General features: G+C 46.4%; 1 protein-coding gene across 4 annotated transcripts in view; it reads right to left on the bottom strand.

Moving 5' to 3' along the window:
* LOC136588112 (gastrula zinc finger protein XlCGF57.1-like) overlaps positions 1–13,821 on the bottom strand; it is a 29,463-nt gene extending 15,642 nt beyond the window's left edge. The window contains exon 1 of one of the 4 annotated variants that reach the window (XM_066587082.1): positions 13,791–13,821. The gene's annotated coding sequence lies outside the window, so the exon portion shown is untranslated. Of the gene's footprint in view, positions 1–11,517; positions 11,614–12,440; positions 12,530–12,729; positions 12,926–13,790 lie in introns of those variants that run through there. The other 3 variants (XM_066587081.1, XM_066587084.1, XM_066587083.1) reach the window with 3 other exon arrangements.
* Between the last annotated feature and the right edge of the window lie 10,697 nt (positions 13,822–24,518).

The raw sequence follows: 24,518 nt of genomic DNA, 5'->3' as shown, positions 1-24,518 counted from the left end.
CTAGTACCCCCAGGTCTTTTTCCATATCACTTTTCCCTAGTAGTACCCCATTTAGTGTATATTAGTGACATCCGTTTCTCCTGCCCATGAGCAGAACCTTACATTTTTCAATATTAAACTTCCTTTGCCATTTCCCCCTCAAGCCCCCAGCTTTTCTAGGTCCGTTTGTAGCTGTACATTGTCCTCCATTGCATTAATTAAATTGTATAATTGTGTCATCTGCAAATATTGATATTTTACTGTGCAGCCCCTCTATCAGGTCGTTGATAAATATATTGAACGGAATGGGGCCCAATACTGAACCCTGTGGCCCCCGCTAGCCACCGTGGCCCAATCAGAGTACCAACCATTTAATACCACCCTCTGCTTTCTATCATTGAGCCAGTTTTTTACCCAGATACACACGTTTTCACCCAGACCGAGTAGTCTTATTTTATATATCAACCTATTATGCGGGACAGTGTCAAATGTTTTAGAGAAATCCAGATATATGAGATCAATAGACTTTCCCAGGTCCAGCCTAGAGCTTACTTTATCGTAGAAGCTGATCAGATTGGTCTGACATGATTGACCCCTCATGAATCCATGCTGATGAGGAGTTATGCCATTGTCTTCCTTGAGGTATTCCAGGATGGCGTCTCTCAAAAACCCCTCAAATATTTTTCCAGTTATTGAAGTGAGACTTACCGGCCTGTAGTTACCAGGCTCACTTTTGGACCCCTTTTTGTATGTGCCAATCCAGTGGTACCACCCCGGTCTTGATAGTGTCCATAAATATAAGAAATAGCGGTCTAGCTATTACATCACCTAGTTCCCTTAGAACCCTTGGGTGTATTCCCTCTGGGCCGGCGATTTTATCAATTTTAATCCTCTTCTGCACTTCCTCCTGTGTTATGTGGACGAGGAGGAAAAAGATGGGGGGAGCAAAACCCGTACAGTTGTGTTTGTTGTGAAAAATGATACTGTAAAAGTGGTGAAGAGAGTGAAGTGGTAACTTCAATAGTGGAGGTGCTGCCTGACCAGATGACGCACCACCGGGGGGCGTGATAGAGTAAGAGAATGGAACTAAAAACTGGCAGTGGGAAGGCGCAACACTCCAGGTTAAAGCAAATAGGAAGTGACCAAAGGTTTGGGAAACGTCTCCTTTTATTTAATAAAGTACGTGATCAGCTTATGAAAATAAGTTTCGGGGATAACCCCTTCATCAGTTCAGCTTCTCCTGCTCTTGCCCTGGCTCACCCGCACCCCACAGGTAAACAGGATCTCATTATTAACCCTTTTGGGACCCACCAATTGCTTGTATGTTTTAAACACCAGCTGAACTGACGAAGGGGTTATCCCCGAAACGCGTTTTCATAAGCTGATATGACAAATCTATATCCATCCTTGCATTATACACTATATATACACACCGTATATGATGCACTTATATGACACATCTATATCTATCCTTGCAGTATACACTATAGATATACACTGCATATAATACACTCATATAGAATCCTAGAATGGTAGAGTTGGAAGGGACCTCCAGGGTCATCTGGTCCAACCCCCCTGTTTAGTGCAGGATTCACTAAATCATCCCAGGTAGATATTTGTCCGGCCTCTGTTTGAACACTTCCATTGAAGGAGAACTCACCACCTCCCGTGGTAACCTGTTCCACTCATTGACCACCCTCACTGTCAGAAAGTTTTTCTAATATCTAATTAGTGTCTCCTCCCTTTCAGTTTCATCCAATTACTTCTCGTCTTTCTTTGACACACCTATATCTATCCCCACAGTATACACTATAATATATATTTCCCCCTCGATGGATTGTCACCTTGTCATTGTGAGGGGGCTTGTGTGTTCAAGTAAGGAAGGCTGCAACAGATGAGAAGCCACCAGTCATAGGGTTAACCATGCCACTCGATGTGAAGACTGTGTGCAACGATCTCCACACATAGATCAAACTCACGCACAGGCGTCTTCCAAGAAAATGAAAAAGTCCTATAGTGATCAGCGAGTGACGACGGGGGCAGGACTTTAAAATTTGAAAGCCCCTAGTCACACACTGGCACATGGGTGGTAGATATGGATTCAGTCGTTCTATCTCAGGGACTGAGGCAGCTGTATCCAGGACTAAGCAGTTCTATTTAGCACCCACTCTGCTTACCCCACATGTGGAGGGGACTAGAAAAGGTGCTCTAAACATAGTCTCCCTCTCTCTTCCATGACTGGATGACCGCATCCAGAGGGGTCAGCACCTTGCAGTCAAAAGAGAAAAGTTAACTTCGAAACATGGAACATTCAAACACTATTGGACAATGTAGACCATGAACGCTCTAAGCACAGAGCTGCTATGGTAGCATAGGGAGCTGAGGCACCTTAAAGGGGTTGTCCCGCGGCAGCAAGTGGGTCTATACACTTCTGTATGGCCATAATAATGCACTTTGTAATATACATTGTGCATTAATTATGAGCCATACAGAAGCTATAAAAAGTTTTTTACTTACCTGCTCCGTTGCTAGCGTCCTCGTTCCCATGGAGCCGACTAATTTTCGCCCTCCGATGGCCAAATTAGCCGCGCTTGCGCAGTCCGGGTCTTCTGCAGTCTTCTATGGAGCCGCTCGTGCAGAATGCTGGCTCCGTGTAGCTCCGCCCCGTCACGTGCCGATTCCAGCCAATCAGGAGGCTGGAATCGGCAATGGACCGCACAGAAGCGCTGCGGTCCACGGAGACAGAGGATCCCGGCGGCCATCTTCACCGGTAAGTATTGAAGTCACCGGAGCGCGGGGATTAAGGTAAGCGCTCCGGTAAGCTTTCTTTACGTCCCTGCATCGGGGTTGTCTCGCGCCGAACGGGGGGGGGGTTGAAAAAAAAAAAAACCCGTTTCGGCGCGGGACAACCCCTTTAACATCGATATAGCAGCGCTTCAAGAGACTCAGAGAACAGGACAGGGACAACTGAAGGAAGAAAAAGGCTACACCTTCTTTTGGAATGGCCTGCTGAAACAAGGACGATTATACATGGAGTTGGCTTTGCAATTAAAAACAACCTGGCGAAGTATCTGTCTGAAGCACCAATCAGCATCAACGACTCTCCAAATTAATCTGGGCAAAAACCAACAGGCAACTATCATAAGTGCCTATGGACCAACATTAGATGCGGACGGAGACATCAAGGCAAAATCATCCTCCTGGACGAGACTTTGACTTGTGGCCAGGGACTATAGGAAAAAATGGAGTTGGAAACAGGAACTCGAATGGCATCCTACTTCTTACCAAATATGCGGAACATAACCTTGTTATCACCAACACACTCTTCCACCAGAAAAATAAATTTGAGACATCATGGAAGCAAAGCATTGGCACCTCTTAAAATATGTACCGTGTTTTCCTGAAAATAAGACACTATCTTATATAAATATTTGCCCCAAAAGAGGCACGGTGTCTTATTTTCAGGAGGTCAGGGGGGGGGGGGGTTGTGGTCATGGATTGTGACCATTATGATTTTGAATCCTGCAGAATTCTGGATGATCTGAAATATTACAAAAGATTAGATAGTGACCCCACCAAGAAAATCTCTATACAGCTATATAACGTAGTAGATAAAGCTTCAAAAAACAACAGTCTAAGAAAGAAAAAGATTCCATATGCATTCAAAACCCAGAGATGACTTCTTTTTATTTTTTACCTAAAATTCATAAAGACATAGAAAAACCCCAGGTCGACCATAACAAGTGCACATAGATAAACATCTACAGACATTGGTTGTACATCCTCCATCTTACATTAGGGATCCAGGACATGCATTATCACTGGTCAGTCAACTATCCTGGGAGGAAACATTTATATGGTGCACTCTGCATGTGACTTCATGATAGTCTAATATTTTACACCATCAGGCCTTAGTCAGACGGGCGTTTTTTCGCGCGATTTGCGGATCGCATGACGGATGCGCATCCGCAAATCGCGTGACCGGTGCGCGCAAGTTGCCCGCAAATCGCCCGAAAATCTGCTCCTAGCTGCGTTTCATTAGAAACGGGCCGGAGCTGTCCAGCGCATTGCATTCAATGGAGACGGCAATACAGCCGTCTCCATTTAAAGCAATGCGCTGCGGGCGAGCCCAGGATGAATTGTCGGTAAGGGCTTAAATATATAAGCCCTTACCTGCAATTCATCCTAAAATGTGTTAAAATAAAAAAAAATTGTATACTCACCTTCTGCCGGCAGCCGGAGCTCCGAGCGGCCGTCCTGCAGTGGGTGTGAAGGGGGTGTGAGTCAGACCTGCCCCCTGATTGGCTCAGCGCTGAGCCAATCAGAGGCATGCCTCACTCACACCCATTCATGAATTCATGAATGGATGTGAGTCAGACCTGCCCCTGATTGGCTCAGCGCTGAGAGGCAGCAGTCACTCACCCATTCATGAATTCATGAATGGGTGTGTGAGTGAAACCTGCCTCTGATTGGTCAGGGCTGTGACCAATCAGAGGCAGACCATTCAGCAGGCGGGGATTTTAAAGCCCCGCCGGCTGAATAGTGCCAAGAAGCAGTTCAGGAGAACTGACAGCGGCCGCGGCTGGACTCCGGCTGCAGCGGAAAGGTGAGTATACAATTTTTTTTTTATTTTAACACATTTTAGGATGAATTGCAGGGAAGGGCTTATATATTTAACCCCTTCCCGACAATTCACCCCGCGCACGCCGGCAGCCCATTGCTTTCAATGGAGCGGCTGTATTGCGGCTCCATTGAATTCAATGGGCAAACATCGTTCTTCTCTGCCACAGCTGTTACAGCTGTGGCAGAGAAGAATGATTTGTCTTCTATATGTTCTCAATGGGGTCGGCGCATATAGAGAAGAGAACAGGAATTTCTGTTCTATAATTTATCGGACGAGCGCATAAAAAGCGCTCATGTGTCCGATACCATTGCAAAGCAATGGTTTTATAAAATCGCCGGACGCATGCACATGCGCAAATCGCGGCTAAAAACGCCCGTCTGACTAAGGCCTGAAAAGGATATTTTTAATGACAAACGTATTGGATTTCATAAACGCTGCATTGACGATATTTTATTGGTGTGGGACGGTGAGATAGCGGATCTTAGATCATGGATCACCCGGATAATTGTAATGATTATGACTTGCAGTTTGTGAGTAATGTCAGCCCAACAGAAGTTGGTTTTTAGACTTAGTACTGTCTTCTGCGGATGGAGTTCTACACACAAACGCATTTTAAACGTACTGATTGTAATAGTTATCTGAACTTCTCAAGTCGTCACAAGAAAAGCTGGAAGACAAATATCCCCTTATGGACAATATATACGTGTTAATAGAAATCGTTCTTCAATAGAGAATTTTAACCCCTTCCCGCTGCAGGGCGTAAGTTTACGTCCTGGCAGCCTGGTACTTCCCACAACAGGGCGTAAACTTACGTCCTGGAGATAGCGCGGGATCACATAAGATCCCGCGCTCTCTCGCAGCGGGAGCCGGCTGTCAGTATCGGGGGGGGGGGGGGTATCGGAGATGCGCCCCCGCTGTTAACCCCTTCCCTGCCGCGATCTAAGTAGATCGCGGCAGGGAAAGAGTTCACAGAGGGAGCGCGGCTCCCTCTGTGTCTCCGGCCGGAACTCGCGAGTATATGCCTTATACCAGCGATCATCAGGGCAGTGGTTAAAGTCCCTCAGAGGGACACAAACAGTGTAAAAAAAACAAAGATTAAAAAAAGAATTTAAAAAAATGTAAAAAAAAAGTTAAAAAAACCATTTTTTAATGCTTTTTCTCAGATTAGCATAAAAAAGGTAAAAAAAAAATAAAACCCCACATATTTGGTATTGTCGCGTCCGTAATGACGCGTACAATAAGTTGCACATGCTTTTGACTGTGCACGGAAAAAAACGCAAAAAAAAACGCTAAAAAACTGAGGCAAAATGCTAAAAATTAGCATTTTGCCTCACTAAAAATGCAATAAAAGTGATCAAAAAAGCTGTATGTACCCCAAAATGGTACCAATAAAATCTACAGCTCGTCTCGCAAAAAATAAGCCCTCATAGAGTGCCGTACATCAAAAAATAAAAAAGTTACAGGACTTTGAATGCAGCAATTTAGAAAAAAAAAAAAAGATTACCCAGAAAAAGGGTTTTTATTGCAGAAAAGTGGGAAAACCTAAAAAAAATGTAAGAATTTTGGTATCGTTGTAACCGTACCGGTCTGCAGAAAAAAATGGAATGTCTCATTTATGCTGCATGAGTACCGCTGTAAAAAAAAAAAAAAAAAATCTATGGCAGAATTGATGCGTTTTCTCTCCCTGCTATCATTAAAAAAAAAAAAAAAAGGTTTACAATATAGTCTATGTACCCAAGAGTGGCACCGATAAAAACTACAGTTCGCCACGCAAAAAACAAGCCCTCATACGGCCGCGTCGACGGAAAAATAAAAAAGTTATGACTTTTGATAAACGGAGAAGAAAATCCGCCAAAAATTGTTGCGTCCTTAAGCCCAAAATAGGCCATGTCATGAAGGGGTTAAACAACAAGCATTGTTTTTAAAAAATGGTTTTAGGCTGCGTTTTTTCGCTGCGGCCAAACCGCGAGATTTCCCCCGGGATTCCGCTGTGTGGAAACCCAGGCTTAAAGAGAAGGGATACCCATCCAGTTTAATAGATTTTGCCTATGATAAAACACTTTCTGAAACCACTCCCCAAGAAAAAAAATCTAGCTGGAGATGAAAATGAAAATAAGAATGATTTTTGGTAAAAAATGACTATTCATAACAAAATCTAATACTCAATACAAAGTAATTGAAGGGATATTAAGAACAAATTGGGGTAAACTTAAAAGAGACCCTTTTTAATGTAATGAGATTCAAGACAAACCTAGGATTGTATACCGCAGAAATAGAGCACTTCAGAATGTATTGGCACCATCAAACCCAGAAAAGACATTTTCAGATGAACATGGGCAGAAACCCGCGGGAGGATCGGTGGTGGGGGTTAGGTGTAATAAGAAACGCTGTCAATTACACAAGGGAGAAAGGAGGTTTTTATCAATCGTGAACAAAGAGCTACGAAAATCAATCAGTGTGTAAGTTGTAGTTCTGCCTTTGTTATATATTTAATGGAATGCCCCTGCGGGTTACAATATATTGGGCGGACTACCGACACCCAGAGGACCCGCATCAATCGGCACCGTTTTAATATCACTGCTGGATTTACAAAACATAGCGTTTCTCGACACTTTTTGGAGGAACACCACAAAGATCATACACAGTGGAGTGTAACTCCTTTAGAATGTATCGTTTCTAGATCATTCTCCCGTCTGTGGGCGAGGGAAATGTTTTGGATATTTAGAATGGATACATTGGCCCCAAAAGGTCTTAATGAGATTTTAGAAAAAATATAAATTACTGTATATACTCGAGTATAAGCCTAGTTTTTCAGCACATTTTTTTGTGCTGAAAAAGCCCCCCATAGCTTATATTCGAGTCAGGGAAGGCTTAAAAAAAACTCTCCATACTCACCTCCCAGCCGGCGTCTGTCTCCCCGGCAGCAGTGCGGCAGGCTGCTTGAATTCTCTCCGATGTCATCCCCCGTAGTCCTCTTTGTTCGGCTCGTCATCGCCCGCTGCCAGCGCTGTGTAAGTAAGGGCTGTGATTGGATCGATCATCAGCCAATCACAGCCATTGCTCGATCATTCACAGCCAATCAAGCTGCTTTAGAATTCTCCCTGCTGTCAGCTCCCTGCTCGGCTTTCAAATCCCCCGCCGTCAGTGCTGTGTAAGTTAGCACTGTGATTGGATCGAGTGCCAGCTGTGATTGGCTGGCGCTCAATCCAATCACTGCGCTTACTTACACAGCCGAGCAGAGAGGACGGCGGGGGATGACAGCAGGAAGAATTCAAGCAGCTTGTCGCACAGACACAGACCCGGCTGAAAGGGGAGTATGGAGGTTTTTTTTTACCTAGTATAGCTCGGCTTATACTCGAGTCAATACGTTTTCCCAGTTTTTTGTGGTGAAACTTGTTGTTTCGGCTTATACTCGGGTCGGCTAATACTCGAGTATATACGGTATATAATATATTATACTCGCTTGATTTAGTAATAACTAATTGTAGACATGGAGGGTTTTAATGGGATTTTTATTCTAATTGAATATACCCATTTTATCCAAAATTAATTTATACAAAGGAAAGAAAAAAGCAAAGGTTCTCTTGGGCTTCAATCACAATAAAAGAGATCGCTGTACAAGGTATACACTCGCTAGGGGGGATCTGGAACAAGCCATGTCCCCCCAATCCAAGTTCACTTTGAATAAAACACACGTCAGTAGTCATGGTTTGTTTTTTTTAAGTCCCCAATTACACATTATGTATTATATGCTCCGTATCCTCGTAACATCTGGAGCGCTGACACTTCAGCTATTGTCTTAAAGGGGTTGTCCCGCGCCGAAACAGGCTTTTTTTTTTTTCAATAGCCCCCCCCCCCCCGTTCGGCGCGAGACAAACCCGATGCATGTGTTGAAAAAAAAAAAACGGATAGTACTTACCCGAATCCCCGCGCTCCGGTGACTTCTTACTTACCTTGCGAAGATGGCCGCCGGGATCTTCACCCTCGGTGGACCGCAGGTCTTCTGTGCGGTCCATTGCCGATTCCAGCCTCCTGATTGGCTGGAATCGGCACACGTGACGGGGCGGAGCTACAAGGAGCAGCTCTCCAGCACGCGCAGCCCCGTTCAACACGGAGAAGACCGGACTGCGCAAGCGCGTCTAATCGGGCGATTAGACGCTGAAAATTAGACGGCACCATGGAGACGAGGACGCCAGCAACGGAACAGGTAAGTGAATAACTTCTGTATGGCTCATAATTAAAGGAGATGTCCCGCGCCGAAACGGGTTTTTTTTTTTTTCAACCCCCCCCCCGTTCGGCGCGAGACAACCCCGATGCAGGGGTTAAAAAAACCACCCGCACAGCGCTTACCTGAATCCCGGCGGTCCGGCGTCTTCATACTCACCTGCTGAAGATGGCCGCCGGGATCCTCTGTCTTCATGGACCGCAGGGCTTCTCTGCGGTCCATTGCCGATTCCAGCCTCCTGATTGGCTGGAATCGGCACGTGACGGGGCGGAGCTACACGGAGCTACACGGAGCCCCATAGAGAAGAGGAGAAGACCCGGACTGCGCAAGCGCGGCTAATTTGGCCATCGGAGGGCGAAAATTAGTCGGCACCATGGAGACGAGGACGCCAGCAACGGAGCAGGTAAGTAAAAAACTTTTTATAACTTCTGTATGGCTCATAATTAATGCACAATGTATATTACAAAGTGCATTATTATGGCCATACAGAAGTGTATAACCCCACTTGCTGCCTCGGGACATCTCCTTTAATGCACAATGTACATTACAAAGTGCATTAATATGGCCATACAGAGTGTATAGACCCACTTTGTTTCGCGGGACAACCCCTTTAAGATTAATTTACAGATGGAGGGTGTGTACTGTTAACTTGGTATTGTATTTTATGGGGCAGGGATGGAAGTATTAGATTATATGTTTATTCTTTTTTTATGGAGTGGGTTCGCACTGTGTACAGCGCAGTACAGCCTATTGATAGCGATGTCCAGTGCGCTGTATTCTAGAACTTTTTACACTGTTTCTTTTCAAATTAGAAAAACTGATTATTTTATAAAACAGTGCGGACCTGATGTGTAAACATGTTGGAGAAGGTCCTATTAGTCAGGGAGTAGGTCTGATACACGTACCATTGATCCTGGCTTTATTAGCAGTATTCTTAGAAACCAACATGATGATGTCATCACATCAATACGGGAGACGTCGTATGGAACGCTACATGCGGTCCAAGCAGCAGACAACACGGCACATGTAGTAGAATGCCGCACCATCGGTGTAACAACTGACACGCGAGACGTCGCCGTGGAACGCTACGTGCGTTCCAAATAGCAGAAACCACGGCGCATGGGAGTTGACGTCACACGAAAACCGCCGGAGCTGTGCTTGACAAACCCGTCATGAAGATGGCGACTCTTCTACAGGTGGACACATGGTATGTGAGAGGGCTATATATAGGTGTATTTATTAGTTAGGAATTTATGCTTGATGAAGGCGTATGTTACACCGAAACGCGTTGCATAGTACAAGAGCGTTGTATTTTTACTTTTTAAGAGAAGCTTGCGTGCTTCTATGGATTTTATATTTTCTGGAGAATAAACAGCATTTATTTTGGATTGGATCGATAACCTCTTTATTTCTAGACGAGGCATTTCCATAAGAGCGCAGAAAGTTTTTTCTTTTCTACATACTTGCTGGAGGCGGAGTATTTAGCCCCCATTACCAGGAAGAGAATGCTCTGTCCCCGTGGAGGAAGACACTGAAGATTGCCGCAGCGCCTGGGGAGCAGCGAGGGGGACGGGACGCCGCCTGTAAGGGGAGTATTTATTTTTATTTTTCCCATGTAGTGTAGCTAGGGCTTATTTTCGTGGAATGGCTTATATTTCAAGCCCCCCCATCCCTCACGAAAATCAGAGTAGGTCTTATTATCAGGGAAACATGGCAATTATACGTTACAGAGACTGCCGCGATGTACTTCTCACAAGAGCCATGAGAGGCGCTGATAATTGCTGGACAAAACACAGGTTAATTTGATCTACAATGGCCATCAAGATTGTCCCCAAATGCAGACACCAAGGCAGAAAGATAGGATGTAAAATGAACACCCAAGTCCCTCAAGAGCCCTCTAAACAACACTCAAGGATCATCTATCCATGGAATACCCTGAAAATGTCAAAAGAAAGACCAGAGAACTCAAGAACATCTGGTGGACAAGAAAGGCTCAAGAAATCCAACTTTTGCAGATATCCATGATGCACAGGGTTTCTTCAAAGCCACAAAGGTCACATATGGCCCAACAAATTATGGCACACACCCCCTACGTTCATCAGATGGAACCAAACTTCTAAAGGACAAAAAAAAATCAATTGCACTATGTTGGAAAGAGCACTACCATGACCTCCTTAACCGCAGTTCTCATGTGCCTGAAGAGGCCCTCTTGCAAATCTCACAACAAGTCAGGGATGAGCTGGTAGCACTGCCTAGCTTGAAGGAAGTTAGCAAAGCCATTAGCCAATTAACAAATTACAAAGCCACCAGACCTGATGGGATCTCTGTTGAAATCTTTAAAGAGGGTGGACCTGAGCTGACACAACAACTCCACCAGCTGATTGAAAAATTGTGGGTGACCAAGAAAATCTTGGCAGACTTTAAGGAAGCCACTATCATCACTCTTTTCAAAAAGGCGGAAAGAACAGATTGTGGAAACTATCGAGGTATCTCCCTTCTAACTTCAGCTGGGAAAATCCTTGCAGGAATCCTTGCAAACTGTCTTCTACCCATTTCAGAAGACATCCTCCTGGAATCCCAGAACAGCTTCCACCCTTCCAGTAGAAGAGTTGATATGATCTTCATGGCATGACAGCTGCAAGAAAAATGCAGGGAACAAAACCAACCACTGTACATGGCTTTCACTGACCTTACAGAGGCATTTGACACAGTGAACCGTAAATCCCTTTTTGGACCATCCTCCAAAACAATGGCATGCCCTAATAAATTCGTGAACATCCTGCGGCTCCTCCATGACAACATGATGGTAACGGTCTTGGACAGCAATGGCTCCTAAAGTGACCCATTTAGGGTGACTACCCACTAGCGTTTGCGAATTTGCTTCGTTTTTTCCCCAGGTGTCTATGGGGCTTTCTAATACACGATTTTGCGTGATGCGATTTTAACATTACCAAGTCCCATAGACCCCTGAAAAAAAAAGACGATGCGAATTTCGCAGTGAAAAAGAACTGTGGTGGGTAGTCACCCTTAGGGTGGAATCAGGGGTCAAACAGGGTTGTGTTATTGCCCCAATGTTATTTTCCATCTTTATAGCTATGATACTGCGTCTTGTTGATGGGATGCTTCCCACCGGTGTGAAAATCATCTATCAGACAGATGGCAAACTATTAAACCTTAACAGACTAAAAGCCAGAACTGAAGTCACAACAAGGTCTGCTACAGAACTCCAATATACTGATAACGCAGTCTGCGCTCATTTAGAAGAAGATCTACAAGCCACTTTACACATCTTTGCAGAAGCATCCAAAAAGCTTGGCCTCTCACTGAACATCGAGAAAACCAAAGTGGTCCATCAGCAGCACCAACTAATCCTTCTGCTATGCCAGAAATACAGCTTAAGGGTGTAACGCTGGAAAGGGTTGACCATGGCAGCCACCTCTCCACAAAAGCTAACAGACACCGAAATACAACACCGTCTGAGCTCTGCGAGTGCAGCTTTTTTCGAATGAAGCAGAGAGTGTTTGAGGACCGGGGCATTCGTAGGGATACCAAGATGCTTGTTTATAAAGCTATCGTCCTTCCAACCCTGTTATATGTCTGCGAAACACTGACCGTCTACAAACATCACTCTCAACTTCTGGAACGATTCCATCAGCATTGACTTCGAAAAATCCTGCAAATCTCTTGGGAAGACAGGCGGACAAATATCAGCATTCTGGAAGAAGCAAAGACCACCAGCATTGAAGCGATGATCATTTGCCATCAACTTCGCTGGACTGCCCACGTTGTGCGAAGGCCCGACTACCATCTTCCAAAGCAACTACTATACTCTCAACTCAAGAACGGAAAATGGAATGTTGGTGGGCAGCAAAAGAGGTTTAAAGATGGACTTAAAGCTAACCTTAAAAACCGTGGCATAGACATCGAGACTTGGGAAGCCCTGGCCCTCAAGCTCTCAATTTGGGAGCCAGTCGTTACCAACAGCACTGTGAATTTCAAAGAGGCACGAATGGAGGGCAAAAAGGGGAAACGTATCAAGAGGAAAACACGTCAAGCCAACCCGTCAGGACAGTCTTTCACTTCCGATATCCCCACTGCAAAAGAACCTGCGGATCAAGAATAGGTCTTTATAGTCATCTACAGAGCCACTGCAAAGCCCCCATACATGGAAGACAATCCTGCTCGGCCAATAGTGATCGGCCATGATGAACATTATGTATATGCAATACACTTATATGACAGCTATATCTATCCCCACAGTATACACTGTATACAATACACTTATATGACATCTATATCTATCCCCACAGTATACGCTGTATACAATACACTTATATGACATCTATATCTATCCCCATAGTATACACTGTATACAATACACTTATATGAAGAATCTATAAACATTCCCACAGTATACACTATAGATATACGCTGTATACAATACACTTATATGATAAGCCTATATCCAACCCCACAGTACACTCTATATACAATACACTTATATGACACATGGGTATCCTTCCCCACAGTATACACTAAATACACTGTATACAATACACTTATATGACACACCTATATCCATCCCCACAGTATACACTATGTATATTTATTGTATACAATACTTATGACATCTATATCAGTCCCCACAGTATTCACTATATACACTGTATACAATACACTTATGACACATCTATATGCATCGCCACTGTATACAATACACTTATGTGACATCTATATCCATCCCCACAGTATACACTATGTATATTTATTGTATACAATACTTATGACATCTATATCCATCCCCACAGTATTCACTATATACACTGTATACAATACACTTGACACATCTACATGCATCGCCACTGTATACAATACACTTATGTGACACCTATATCCATCCTCGCAGTATAAATGTATAACAGCTACCAAGAAATAGTAACTATAAAGCAAACTCCTCCTGACCTGTAACTTATCATACTAGGGTAAAGGACCTTTGATGATGTCATGAGCATGTGATAAGTCGTGTGTGGGAGGAGTAAGACTCCTTTTGGTTGATGTCATATGTGTGAGAGGTATCAGACGCCATCTGGTATTGTCATGTGATCACTCGTGTGTGGGAGGAGTCAGACTACAGCTGTGCTTGGTGATGTCATGTGATCTAGTCTGTGCTTGTTGCTCAGGTCTCTCAGTATACACTATATACAATACACTCAGCTATATCCATGCTTGCAATATACACTGTATATAATACATTTTTATGACATCTATATTTATCCCCACAGTATACACCATATACAGCACACTTATATGACACATCTATATTAGAGATGAGCGAGCACCAAAATGCTCGGGTGCTCGTTACTCGGGACGAAATTACCGCGATGCTCGAGGGTTCGTTTCGAGTAACGAACCCCATTGAAGTCAATGGGCGACCCGAGCATTTTTGTATTTCGCCGATGCTCGCTAAGGTTTTCATTTGTGAAAATCTGGGCAATTTAAGAAAGTGATGGGAACGACACAGCAACGGATAGGGCAGGCGAGGGGCTACATGTTGGGCTGCATCTCAAGTTCACAGGTCCCACTATTAAGCCACAATAGCGGCAAGAGTGCCCCCCCCCCCAACAACTTTTACTTCTGAAAAGCCCTCATTAGCATGGCATACCTTAGCTAAGCACCACACTACCTCCAACAAAGCACAATCACTGCCTGCATGACACTCCGCTGCCACTTCTCCTGGGTTACATGCTGCCCAACCCCCCCCCCCCCCCCCCACGCACGACGCAGTGTCCACAGCGCACACCAAAGTGTCCCTGCGCAGCCTTCAGCTGCATTCATGCCACACCACCCTCATGTCTATTTATAAGTGCATCTGCCACAGGAAAAGCAGGCACACACTGCAGAGGGTTGGCATGGCTAGGCAGCGACCCCCCCATAAAAGGGGCGGGGCGATAGTCCACAATGCTGTACAGAAGCAATGAGAAATATAATCCTGTGCCACCGCCATCAGGAGCTGCACACGTGGGCATAGCAATGGGGAACCTATGTGCCACACACTATTCATTCTGTCAAGGTGTCTGCATGCCCCAGTCAGACCGCGGTTTTTTATAAATAGTCACAGGCAGGTACAACTCCGCAATGGGAATTCCGTGTGCACCCACAGCATGGGTGGCTCCCTGGAACCCACCGGCTGTACATAAATATATCCCATTGCAGTGCCCAGCACAGCTGATGTAACGTCAGCTTTAATGCAGGTGGGCAAAAAATTTATTTGATTACACTGTAGGCGAGGGCCCCAAAAAATTGGTGTACCAACAGTACTAATGTACCTCAGAAAAATTGCCCATGCCCAACCAAGAGGGCAGGTGAAACCCATTAATCGCTTTGGTTAATGTGACTTAATTTGTAACTAGGCCTGGAGGCAGCCCAGTTAAAATAAAAATTGGTTCAGGTAAAAGTTTCAACGCTTTAATGAGCATTGAAACGTATAAAAATTGTTTACAAAAATTATATGACTGAGCCTTGTGGGCCTAAGAAAAATTGCCCGTTCGGCGTGATTACGTGAGGTTTCAGGAGGAGGAGCAGGAGGAGGAGGATGAATATTATACACAGATTGATGAAGCTAAAAGGTCCACGTTTTTGATGGTGATAGAGAACGTAGCTTCCATCCGCGGGTGCAGCCTACGTATTGTTTAGGTATCGCTGCTGTCCGCTAGTGGAGAAGAGAAGTCTGGGGAAATCCAGGCTTTCTTCATCTTGATGAGTGTAAGCCTGTCGGCACTGTCGGTTGACAGGCGGGTACGCTTATCTGTGATGATTACCCCAGCCGCACTAAACACCCTCTCTGACAAGACGCTAGCCGCAGGACAAGCAAGCACCTCCAGGGCATACAGCGCGAGTTCAGGCCACGTGTCCAGCTTCGACACCCAGTAGTTGTAGGGGGCAGAGGCGTCACGGAGGACGGTCGTGCGATCGGCTACGTACTCCCTCACCATCTTTTTACAGTGCTCCCGCTGACTCAGCCTTGACTGGGGAGCGGTGACACAGTCTTGCTGGGGAGCCAGAAAGCTGTCAAAGGCCTTAGAGAGTGTTCCCCTGCCTGTGCTGTACATACTGCCTGATCTCTGCGCCTCCCCTGCTACCTGGCCCTCGGAACTGCGCCTTCGGCCACTAGCTCTGTCGGATGGGAATTTTACCATCAGTTTGTCCGCCAGGGTCCTGTGGTATAGCATCACTCTCGAACCCCTTTCCTCTTCGGGTATGAGAGTGGAAAGGTTCTCCTTATACCGTGGGTCGAGCAGTGTGTACACCCAGTAATCCGTAGTGGCCAGAATGCGTGTAACGCGAGGGTCACGAGAAAGGCATCCTAACATGAAGTCAGCCTTGTGTGCCAGGGTACCTGTACGCAACACATGGCTGTCCTCACTAGAAAGATCACTTTCAGGATCCTCCTCCTCCTCCTCCTCAGGCCATACACGCTGAAAGGATGACAGGCAAGCAGCATGGGTACCCTCAGCAGTGGGCCAAGCTGTCTCTTCCCCCTCCTCCTCATCTTCCTCATGCTCCTCCTCCTCCTCCTCCTCAACGCGCTGAGATATAGACAGGAGGGTGCTCTGACTATCCAGCGACATACTGTCTTCCCCCGCCTCTGTTTCCGAGCACAAAGCGTCTGCCTTTATGCTTTGCAGGGAACTTCTCAAGAGGCATAGCAGAGGAATGGTGGCGCTAATGATTGCAGCATCGCCGCTCACCATCTGGGTAGACTCCTCAAAGTTTCCAAGGACCTGGCAGATGTCTGCCAACCAGGCCCACTCTTCTGTAAAGAATTGAGGAGGCTGACTCCCACTGCGCTGCCCATGTTGGAGTTGGTATTCCACTATAGCTCTACGCTGCTCATAGAGCCTGGCCAACATGTGGAGCGTAGAGTTCCACCGCGTGGGCACGTCGCACAGCAGTCGGTGCACTGGCAGATGAAACCGATGTTGCAGGGTGCGCAGGGTGGCAGCGTCTGTGTGGGACTTGCGGAAATGTGCGCAGAGCCGGCGCACCTTTCCGAGCAGGTCTGACAAGCGTGGGTAGCTTTTCAGAAAGCGCTGAACCACCAAATTAAAGACGTGGGCCAGGCATGGCACGTGCGTGAGGCTGCCGAGCCGCCACCAGGTTACGGAAGTTGTCACACACGACCATGCACGGTTGGAGGCTCAGTGGCGCAAGCCAGCGGTCGGTCTGCTCTGTCAGACCCTGCAGCAGTTCGTGGGCCGTGTGCCTCTTCTCTCCTAAGCTGAGTAGTTTCAGCACGGCCTGCTGACGCTTGCCCACCGCTGTGCTGCCACGACGCGCGACACCGACTGCTGGCGACGTGCTGCTGCTGACACATCTTGATTGCGAGACAGAGGTTGCGTAGGAGGAGGAGGAGGAGGAGGAGGGTGGTTGAGTGGAGGAAGCATACATCACGGCAGATACCACCACCGAGCTGGGGCCTGCAATTCTGGGGGTGGGTAGGACGTGAGCGGTCCCAGGCTCTGACTCTGTCCCAGCCTCCACTAAATTCACCCAATGTGCCGTCAGGGAGATATAGTGGCCCTGCCCGCCTGTGCTTGTCCACGTGCCCGTTGTTAAGTGGACCTTGCCAGTAACCGCGTTGGTGAGGGCGCGTACAATGTTGCGGGAGACGTGGTCGCGCAGGGCTGGGACGGCACATGGGGAAAAGTAGTGGCGACTGGGAGCTGAGTAGCGCGGGGCCGCCGCCGCCATCATACCTTTGAAAGACTCCGTTTCCACAACCCTATACGGCAGCATCTCCAGGCTGATAAATTTGGCTATGTGCACGTTTAACGCTTGAGCGTGCGGGTGCGTGGCGGCGTGCTTGCGCTTGCGCTCCAACACTTGCGCTAGCGACGGCTGGACGGTGCGCTGAGAGACATTGGTGGATGGGGCCGAGCACAGCGGAGGTGAGGGTGTGGGTGCAGGCCAGGAGACGGTAGTGCCTGTGTCCTGAGAGGGGGGTTGGATCTCAGTGGCAGGTTGGGGCACAGGGGGAGAGGCAGCGGTGCAAACCGGAGGCGGTGAACGGCCTTCGTCCCACCTTGTGGGGTGCTTGGCCATCAAATGTCTGCGCATGCTGGTGAGGCTGGTGGTGGTGGCTCCCCGGCTGATCTTGACGCGACAAAGGTTGCACACCACTGTTCGTCGGTCGTCTGCACTCTCAGTGAAAAACTGCCAGACCTTTGAGCACCTCGGCCTCTGCAGGGTGGCATGGCGCGAGGGGGCGCTTTGGGAAACAGTTGGTGGATTATTCGGTCTGGCCCTGCCTCTACCCCTGGCCACCGCACTGCCTCTTCCAACCTGCCCTGCTGCTGCACTTGCCTCCCCCTCTGAAGACCTGTCCTCAGTAGGCGTAGCAAACCAGGTGGGGTCAGTCACCTCATCGTCCTGCTGCTCTTCCTCTGAATCCTCTGTGCGCTCCTCCCTCGGACTTACTCCAATTACTACTACCTGAGTGATAGACAACTGTGTCTCATCGTCATCGTCCTCCTCACCCACTGAAAGCTCTTGAGACAGTTGCTGGAAGTCCCCAGCCTCATCCCCCGGCCCCCGGGAACTTTCCAAAGGTTGGGCATCGGTCACGACAAACTCCTCTGGTGGGAGAGGAACCATTGCTGCCCAATCTTGGCAGGGGCCCGAGAACAGTTCCTGGGAGTCTGCCTGCTCCTCAGAATGTGTCATTGTAATGGAGTGAGGAGGCTGGGAGGAAGGAGGAGCAGCAGCCAGAGGATTCAGAGTTGCAGCAGTGGACGGCGCAGAATTCTGGGTGGTCGATAGATTGCTGGATGCACTTTCTGCCATCCACGACAGGACCTGCTCACACTGCTCATTTTCTAATAAAGGTCTACCGCGTGGACCCATTAATTGTGAGATGAATGTGGGGACGCCAGAAACGTGCCTCTCTCCTAATCGCGCAGCAGTCGGCTGCGATACACCTGGATCAGGAGCTTGGCCTGTGCCCACACCCTGACTTGGGCCTCCGCGTCCTCGCCCGCGTCCACGTCCTCTAGGCCTACCCCTACCCCTCAGCATGCTGTATTACAAGTAGTGCAGAAACAGAACGCTGTAATTAAATGTGCCGCTTATTGGCCTGTGGTTGGAGGCTGACTTACGGAACGCACAGCAGAGCCAGGAAACAATTTTGCGCATGCCTACAGTGAGACGTAGGTGCGTATGACTGAGCTAGTGGAATTCACAGCGCAGAAGCAGTCAAGTGGCCAAAGGCCAGTGGTAGGCCTTAAGTATTTTGCTTCTATTTTTTTAAAATGCTGAGCTGATACAGCAGACAGATACTGTAGGCAGCGTATAATATTATGTGTACTCTTTCCCTCTGGCGGGATGACGGCGATCATGTAACAGAGACAGCAGATCCAGGAAGCAATTTTGCGCAAGCCTGCTGTAACGCTTAGCTGCGTATTAATTAGGACTACTACCCCCAGCAGATAGATACTGTAGGCAGCGTACAATATTATGTATACTCTTTCCCTCTGGCGGGATGACGGCGATCATGTAACAGAGACAGCAGATCCAGGAAACAATTTTGCGCAAGCCTGCTGTAACGCTTAGCTGCGTATTAATTAGGACTACTACCCCCAGCAGATAGATACTGTAGGCAGCGTATAATATGTATACTGTTTCCCTCTGGCGGGATGACGGCGCTGATGTAACAGAGACAGCAGATCAAGGAAACAATTTTGCGCAAGCCTGCTGTAACGCTTAGCTGCGTATTAATTAGGACTACTACCCCCAGCAGACATGCAGTAAACTGAAGACGGTCACAGGCAGCCCAAATATAGTATTTTCCCCCAATTTTTTGGAAAAAGCCCACTGCCTATATAGCCTGAATCTCTTTCCCTGCCTCACCAGTACTGGCCCTATACTCTGTACAATGACTGCAGACTGCGGACGCAATGCTCTGCACGCCCGATATACAAAAAAAAAAAATTGTGCAACTCTGCTAAAAGCAGCCTCAACAGTACTGCACACGGTCAGATGTGGCCCTAAGAAGGACCGTTGGGGTTCTTGAAGCCTAAAATAACTCCTAACGCTCTCCCTATAGCAGCTCCGGCATCAGCAGCACTTTCCCTGATCTCTGTCAGAATGCATCTGTGGCGAGCCGCGGGAGGGGCCGATTTATATATTTGGGTGACACCTGATCTCGCCAGCCACTCACTGCAGGGGGGTGGTATAGGGCTTGAACGTCGCAGGGGGAAGTTGTAATGCCTTCCCTGTCTTTTTATTGGCCAGAAAAGCGCGCTAACATCTCAGAGATGAAAGTGAAAGTAACTCGAACATCGCATGGTACTCGTCTCGAGTAACGAGCATCTCGAACACGCTAATACTCGAACGAGTATCAAGCTCGGACGAGTACGTTCGCTCATCTCTAATCTATATCCATCCCCACAGTGTACACTATATATACCATTTACAATACACTGATATGACACATCTATATCCATTCCCGTAGTATACGATACACTTGTATGACATCTATATCCATCCCCATAGTATACACTATATACAATACACGTATGTGAATCATAGAATGGTAGAGTTGGAGGGGACCTCCAGGGTCATCTGATCCAACCCCCTGCTGAATGCAGGATTCACTAAATCATGCCAGACAGACATCTGTCCAGCCTTTGAACACTTCCATTGAAGGAGAACTCACCACCTCCCGTGGTAACCTGTTCCACTCATTGATCACCCTCAGTGTGAGAAAGTTTATTTCTAATATCTAATTTGTGTCTCCTCCCTTTCCGTTTCATCCCATTGCTTCTAGTCTTTCCTTGTGCAAATGAGACTAGGGCTGATCCCTCTGCACTGTGACAGCCCTTCAGATATTTGTAGACAGCTATTAAGTCTCCTCTCAGCTTTCTTTTTTGCAAGCTAAACATTCCCAGATCCTTTAACCGTTCCTCATAGGACATGATTTGCAGACCGCTCACCATCTTGGTAACTCTTCTCTGAACTTGCTCCAGGTTGTCTATGTCTTTTTTAAAGTGGGATGCCCAGAACTGGACACTGTATTCTAGATGAGGTCTGACTAAGGAAGAGCAGAGGGGGATAATTACCTCACGTGATCTAGACTCTATGCTTCTCTTAATACATCTCAGAACTGTGTTTGCCTTTATTGCTGCTGCATCACATTGTTGACTCATGTTCAGTCTACGATCTATTAGTATACCCAAGTCTTTTTCAAATGAGCTGCTGCTTAACCCAATTCCTCCCATTATGTATGTGCTTTTTATATTTTTCTTGCCCAGATGTAGGACTTGTTAAATATCATTCTGTTAGTCGCCAACTGTGCAAGCTTTTAAGATCTTTTTTAATACTCTCTCTCTGTCTTCTAGTGTTAGCTATCCCTCCTAGCTTTCTAGAGTTTCCCATCAATTTCCTCCTCCAGATCATTTTAAAAAAATGTTGAACACTGGGCCTATTGAACAACGCTGAGTGGCACACAAAGCTGAGTTTAAAGGACCAGGAGGCTGAAAACTGTGGTTGTCAAGAATGACAAAAGCTGCAGGCAGTGGTTTGAAGGGCCAGGAGGCTAAAAATAGAGGTCCAGGCGGAGTACGTCTGAAAGCAAGTTGGTGGACTTTGTAAAAATATTTGTTTATTGGACAGTGCAGTCCACATAGTGGTAGTCAGGGGAGACTACCTAAAAGAGCCCTGCTGTGGTTCTATGCAATATGGACTGGAAAGGACTGACAAAAAGATGATATAAGGTTTCCAGCGCAGAATGACACAGTGAAAGCCGCACAGTGTGCATTTGGTGGAATTATGCCCAAAAACTGTGTTACTGATAATAGGGTGCAGAAAAAGTGTTTTTACCCATCAGTATCGTGTAGGGGGGGGGGGGGGGGGTATGTATTCTCTGTGTAATATGCCTAGAACTTATAGAAATGTTCCCCAAATGAAGGCAGGGTATGAACAGGTTGCTACAGGGAGTGCAGCGAATGTGGGAGTAAATTCAAATAGGTCTATGGTGAGAAGGATCCATATAGTACTATAAATGTGGGAATCCTAGAGAGAGGAGTTACCACTGGAGTTTCCTGTAAAACTGAAATAGTTGCTAGTACTGACTAGATGTCTACGGCAATTATAAGTAGCACTGAAAGTGCAAAAAAAGAAGAAAAAGAAAAGGAAGACTACTTCTAGTAAGAAAGAAGAAGTAGTCCATGTGGATCCTATGGTCCTGAAAGAAAAAGAAAGTGGAAAGGTGCTAGTAGACCACACAAGCATGGAGGAGCTGAAAACAGCTGATTCAGAGCAAAACCCAGGAGCAGGAGACAAAGCTGCTCCTAATTAGGCAACTGGCTGCACTGTCAGTCAGGGCTAAGGAGAATCATAATATTAGCTAAAACTGAAATTGATCACAGGTTGTTGCTGGAACAGAAAACTGTTGCGTGTGAACAAGGCTTAAAAGAATTGAGAAGTGAGAAAAAGAAATATGAGGGATATCTTTCAAAAGCCCATGAAGAGATACGGGACCTCTGAAATAGCCAGAGATAAAGATGATCGCAGAAGATGCTTAATGGCGCAATATGAATAGGACTGTAAGAAAATACAGTTAGCAAAGAAAAATAGTGAACTGGAGTTTCAGATAACAGAGTTCAAAGAAAGACTGGAAATGGAGAAAGCTGCTTGCAGTCAGGCGGAGAAGCAAACAAAGCTCTTGAAAGCTATACTGGACTTCAAGGAAAACCAGGAAGAACTCCATAAGTGACTAGTGTACCAGCTACTGATGAGCTTGGATGAGGTAGCTGAAGAATATGAAGTTCAAATCCACGGGAACTGTCCAAATTGTTAGAGCAAACTGAAAAGCTAAAAGTAACCTTGGAAGGAGTTAAACGAACTCTGGAAAGTGAGTGTACTGAGCTGACCCATGGGGTGAAGGTGTTAGAAAACCAGCATGAGTCTAAATGTAAAAGAAATGCAGTAGAGATGCAGCTTCAAGAGCTACAAGTAAAAATCACTGAAGGCGACAATGTACAGGCAGAGCCGTCTGAGAAGGGGAACAGACTGCAGGTGGAATTGAAAGCTCAGAGTGAAGAGGCTGGTGCAAGAAGAGACATGCCAGAGGCTTGGCCTTAGTCACACCTGAAGAGAATGAAAGATGAGAGAAATATGTTTCTCAAGCAGTTAAAGGAAGATGCTGAAACTAAGAGAAACCTGTCAAAGCAGATTTAAAAAATTCAGGCTCAGGTGTCAGAAATGGAGAATAAATACTGCACGCTTGGATTTTGTTGAAGAGCAGAAGACAGAAGTTCAAAGAGAGTTAGAAGCTACAAATCAATAGCTTGGAGAAAAATCAGTTGCTTCTGTTAAACTTCTCAAGTTTATCATAAGTATTCAGCAGGAATTAGAAGATATTAGTGTGGAAATAGAAGATGTGTGAGCAGGGGCTTACTGAAGAGAAAATCAGGTCTGCAAGATATGCCATTGAATGTGGGTATGCTCATTAGAAAGAGACTGAAGTAGAGATGAGCGAGCATGCTTGTTAAGGGACAATACTCGAGCGAGTATCGTCCTTTTCGAGTACCTGCCTTCTCGTCAGAAAAGATTCGGGTGCTGGCAGGGAACGGGGGGGGGGGGGGGGGGGGGAGATCTCTCTCTCCCCCACCCCCCTGCTCACTCCCGCAACCCACCGCTCACCCCCGCAGGCACCCGAATCTTTTCTGATGAGCAGGCAGGTACTCGAAAAGGATGATACTCACTTCAGTATTGTCCCTTAACAAGTATGCTCACTCATTTCTAGACCGGACTGCTAACCTTGACACACACCCTGAAAGTGGTGTCATAAGAAAAGGCAGTGTTTCAAAGGTTCGACAAGAAGTTAGGCATAAAGATGAAACACTGGAAATCGCAGAGTTGTGTTTCTGAAAAGAAGGTTTCAGAGACTATTGAGGTTTAGGATCCGGTTTAGACAGAAAGTAAAAGAAAAGAAGATCTTGTTTAAGAATGCTAAACATGAAATACAAGATTGGATTAGCACCAAGATGGATGCTGAAAACAGAGCTCTGGTATGAGAAAACCTCAAGAACGTGTTCCAACAACCAGTAGCAAGAATGAAGACCCATTTGGAGAATATTAAAAATGAGATACAATAGTCAAGTCTGCCAAAGTATGCTTAGAAGGTGACCTGGGCGTTACAGGTGAAGGATTTATGAAAACTGGCAGTCTTGAGGAAAGAAGTCTCTTCTGTGAATAAGTGTAATGACACTGGGCAACTGATGGAAACAGAGATCCTCTAAAGCAGGGGTCCCCAACTCCAGTCCTCAGGGACCCCCAACAGGTCATGTTTTCAGGATTTCCTCAGTGTTGGACAGGTGATGTAATTATTGTCGGTCCTCAGACATTGCCACAGGTGTTCTTACTATGGGAAATCCTGAAAACATGACCTGTTGGTGGTTCCTGAGGACTGGAGTTGGGGACCCCTGCTCTAAAGCAATAGTTCTCAACGTGGGCGTTATTGCCCCCCGGGGGGGGGGGTGTTACTTCTCAAGGGGTCGGTGGAACAAAAAGGGGCTGGGGGGCATTGGAACATAAAGGGGGCGTTCTGGCTTTGCTTTGTGGAGTTTTTTGGGGTTTTTTCATCTAGTAACTACATTTTTCTAAAAATGAGTAGTGATACCTCGGTTTTCG

Source organism: Eleutherodactylus coqui, chromosome 13 (assembly GCF_035609145.1).
Source record: "Eleutherodactylus coqui strain aEleCoq1 chromosome 13, aEleCoq1.hap1, whole genome shotgun sequence".
In the NCBI taxonomy this organism is placed as follows: Eukaryota; Metazoa; Chordata; class Amphibia; order Anura; family Eleutherodactylidae; genus Eleutherodactylus; species Eleutherodactylus coqui.
Note: the sequence above shows the minus strand (reverse complement) of the source record. Positions and strands in the feature narration are given on the sequence as shown.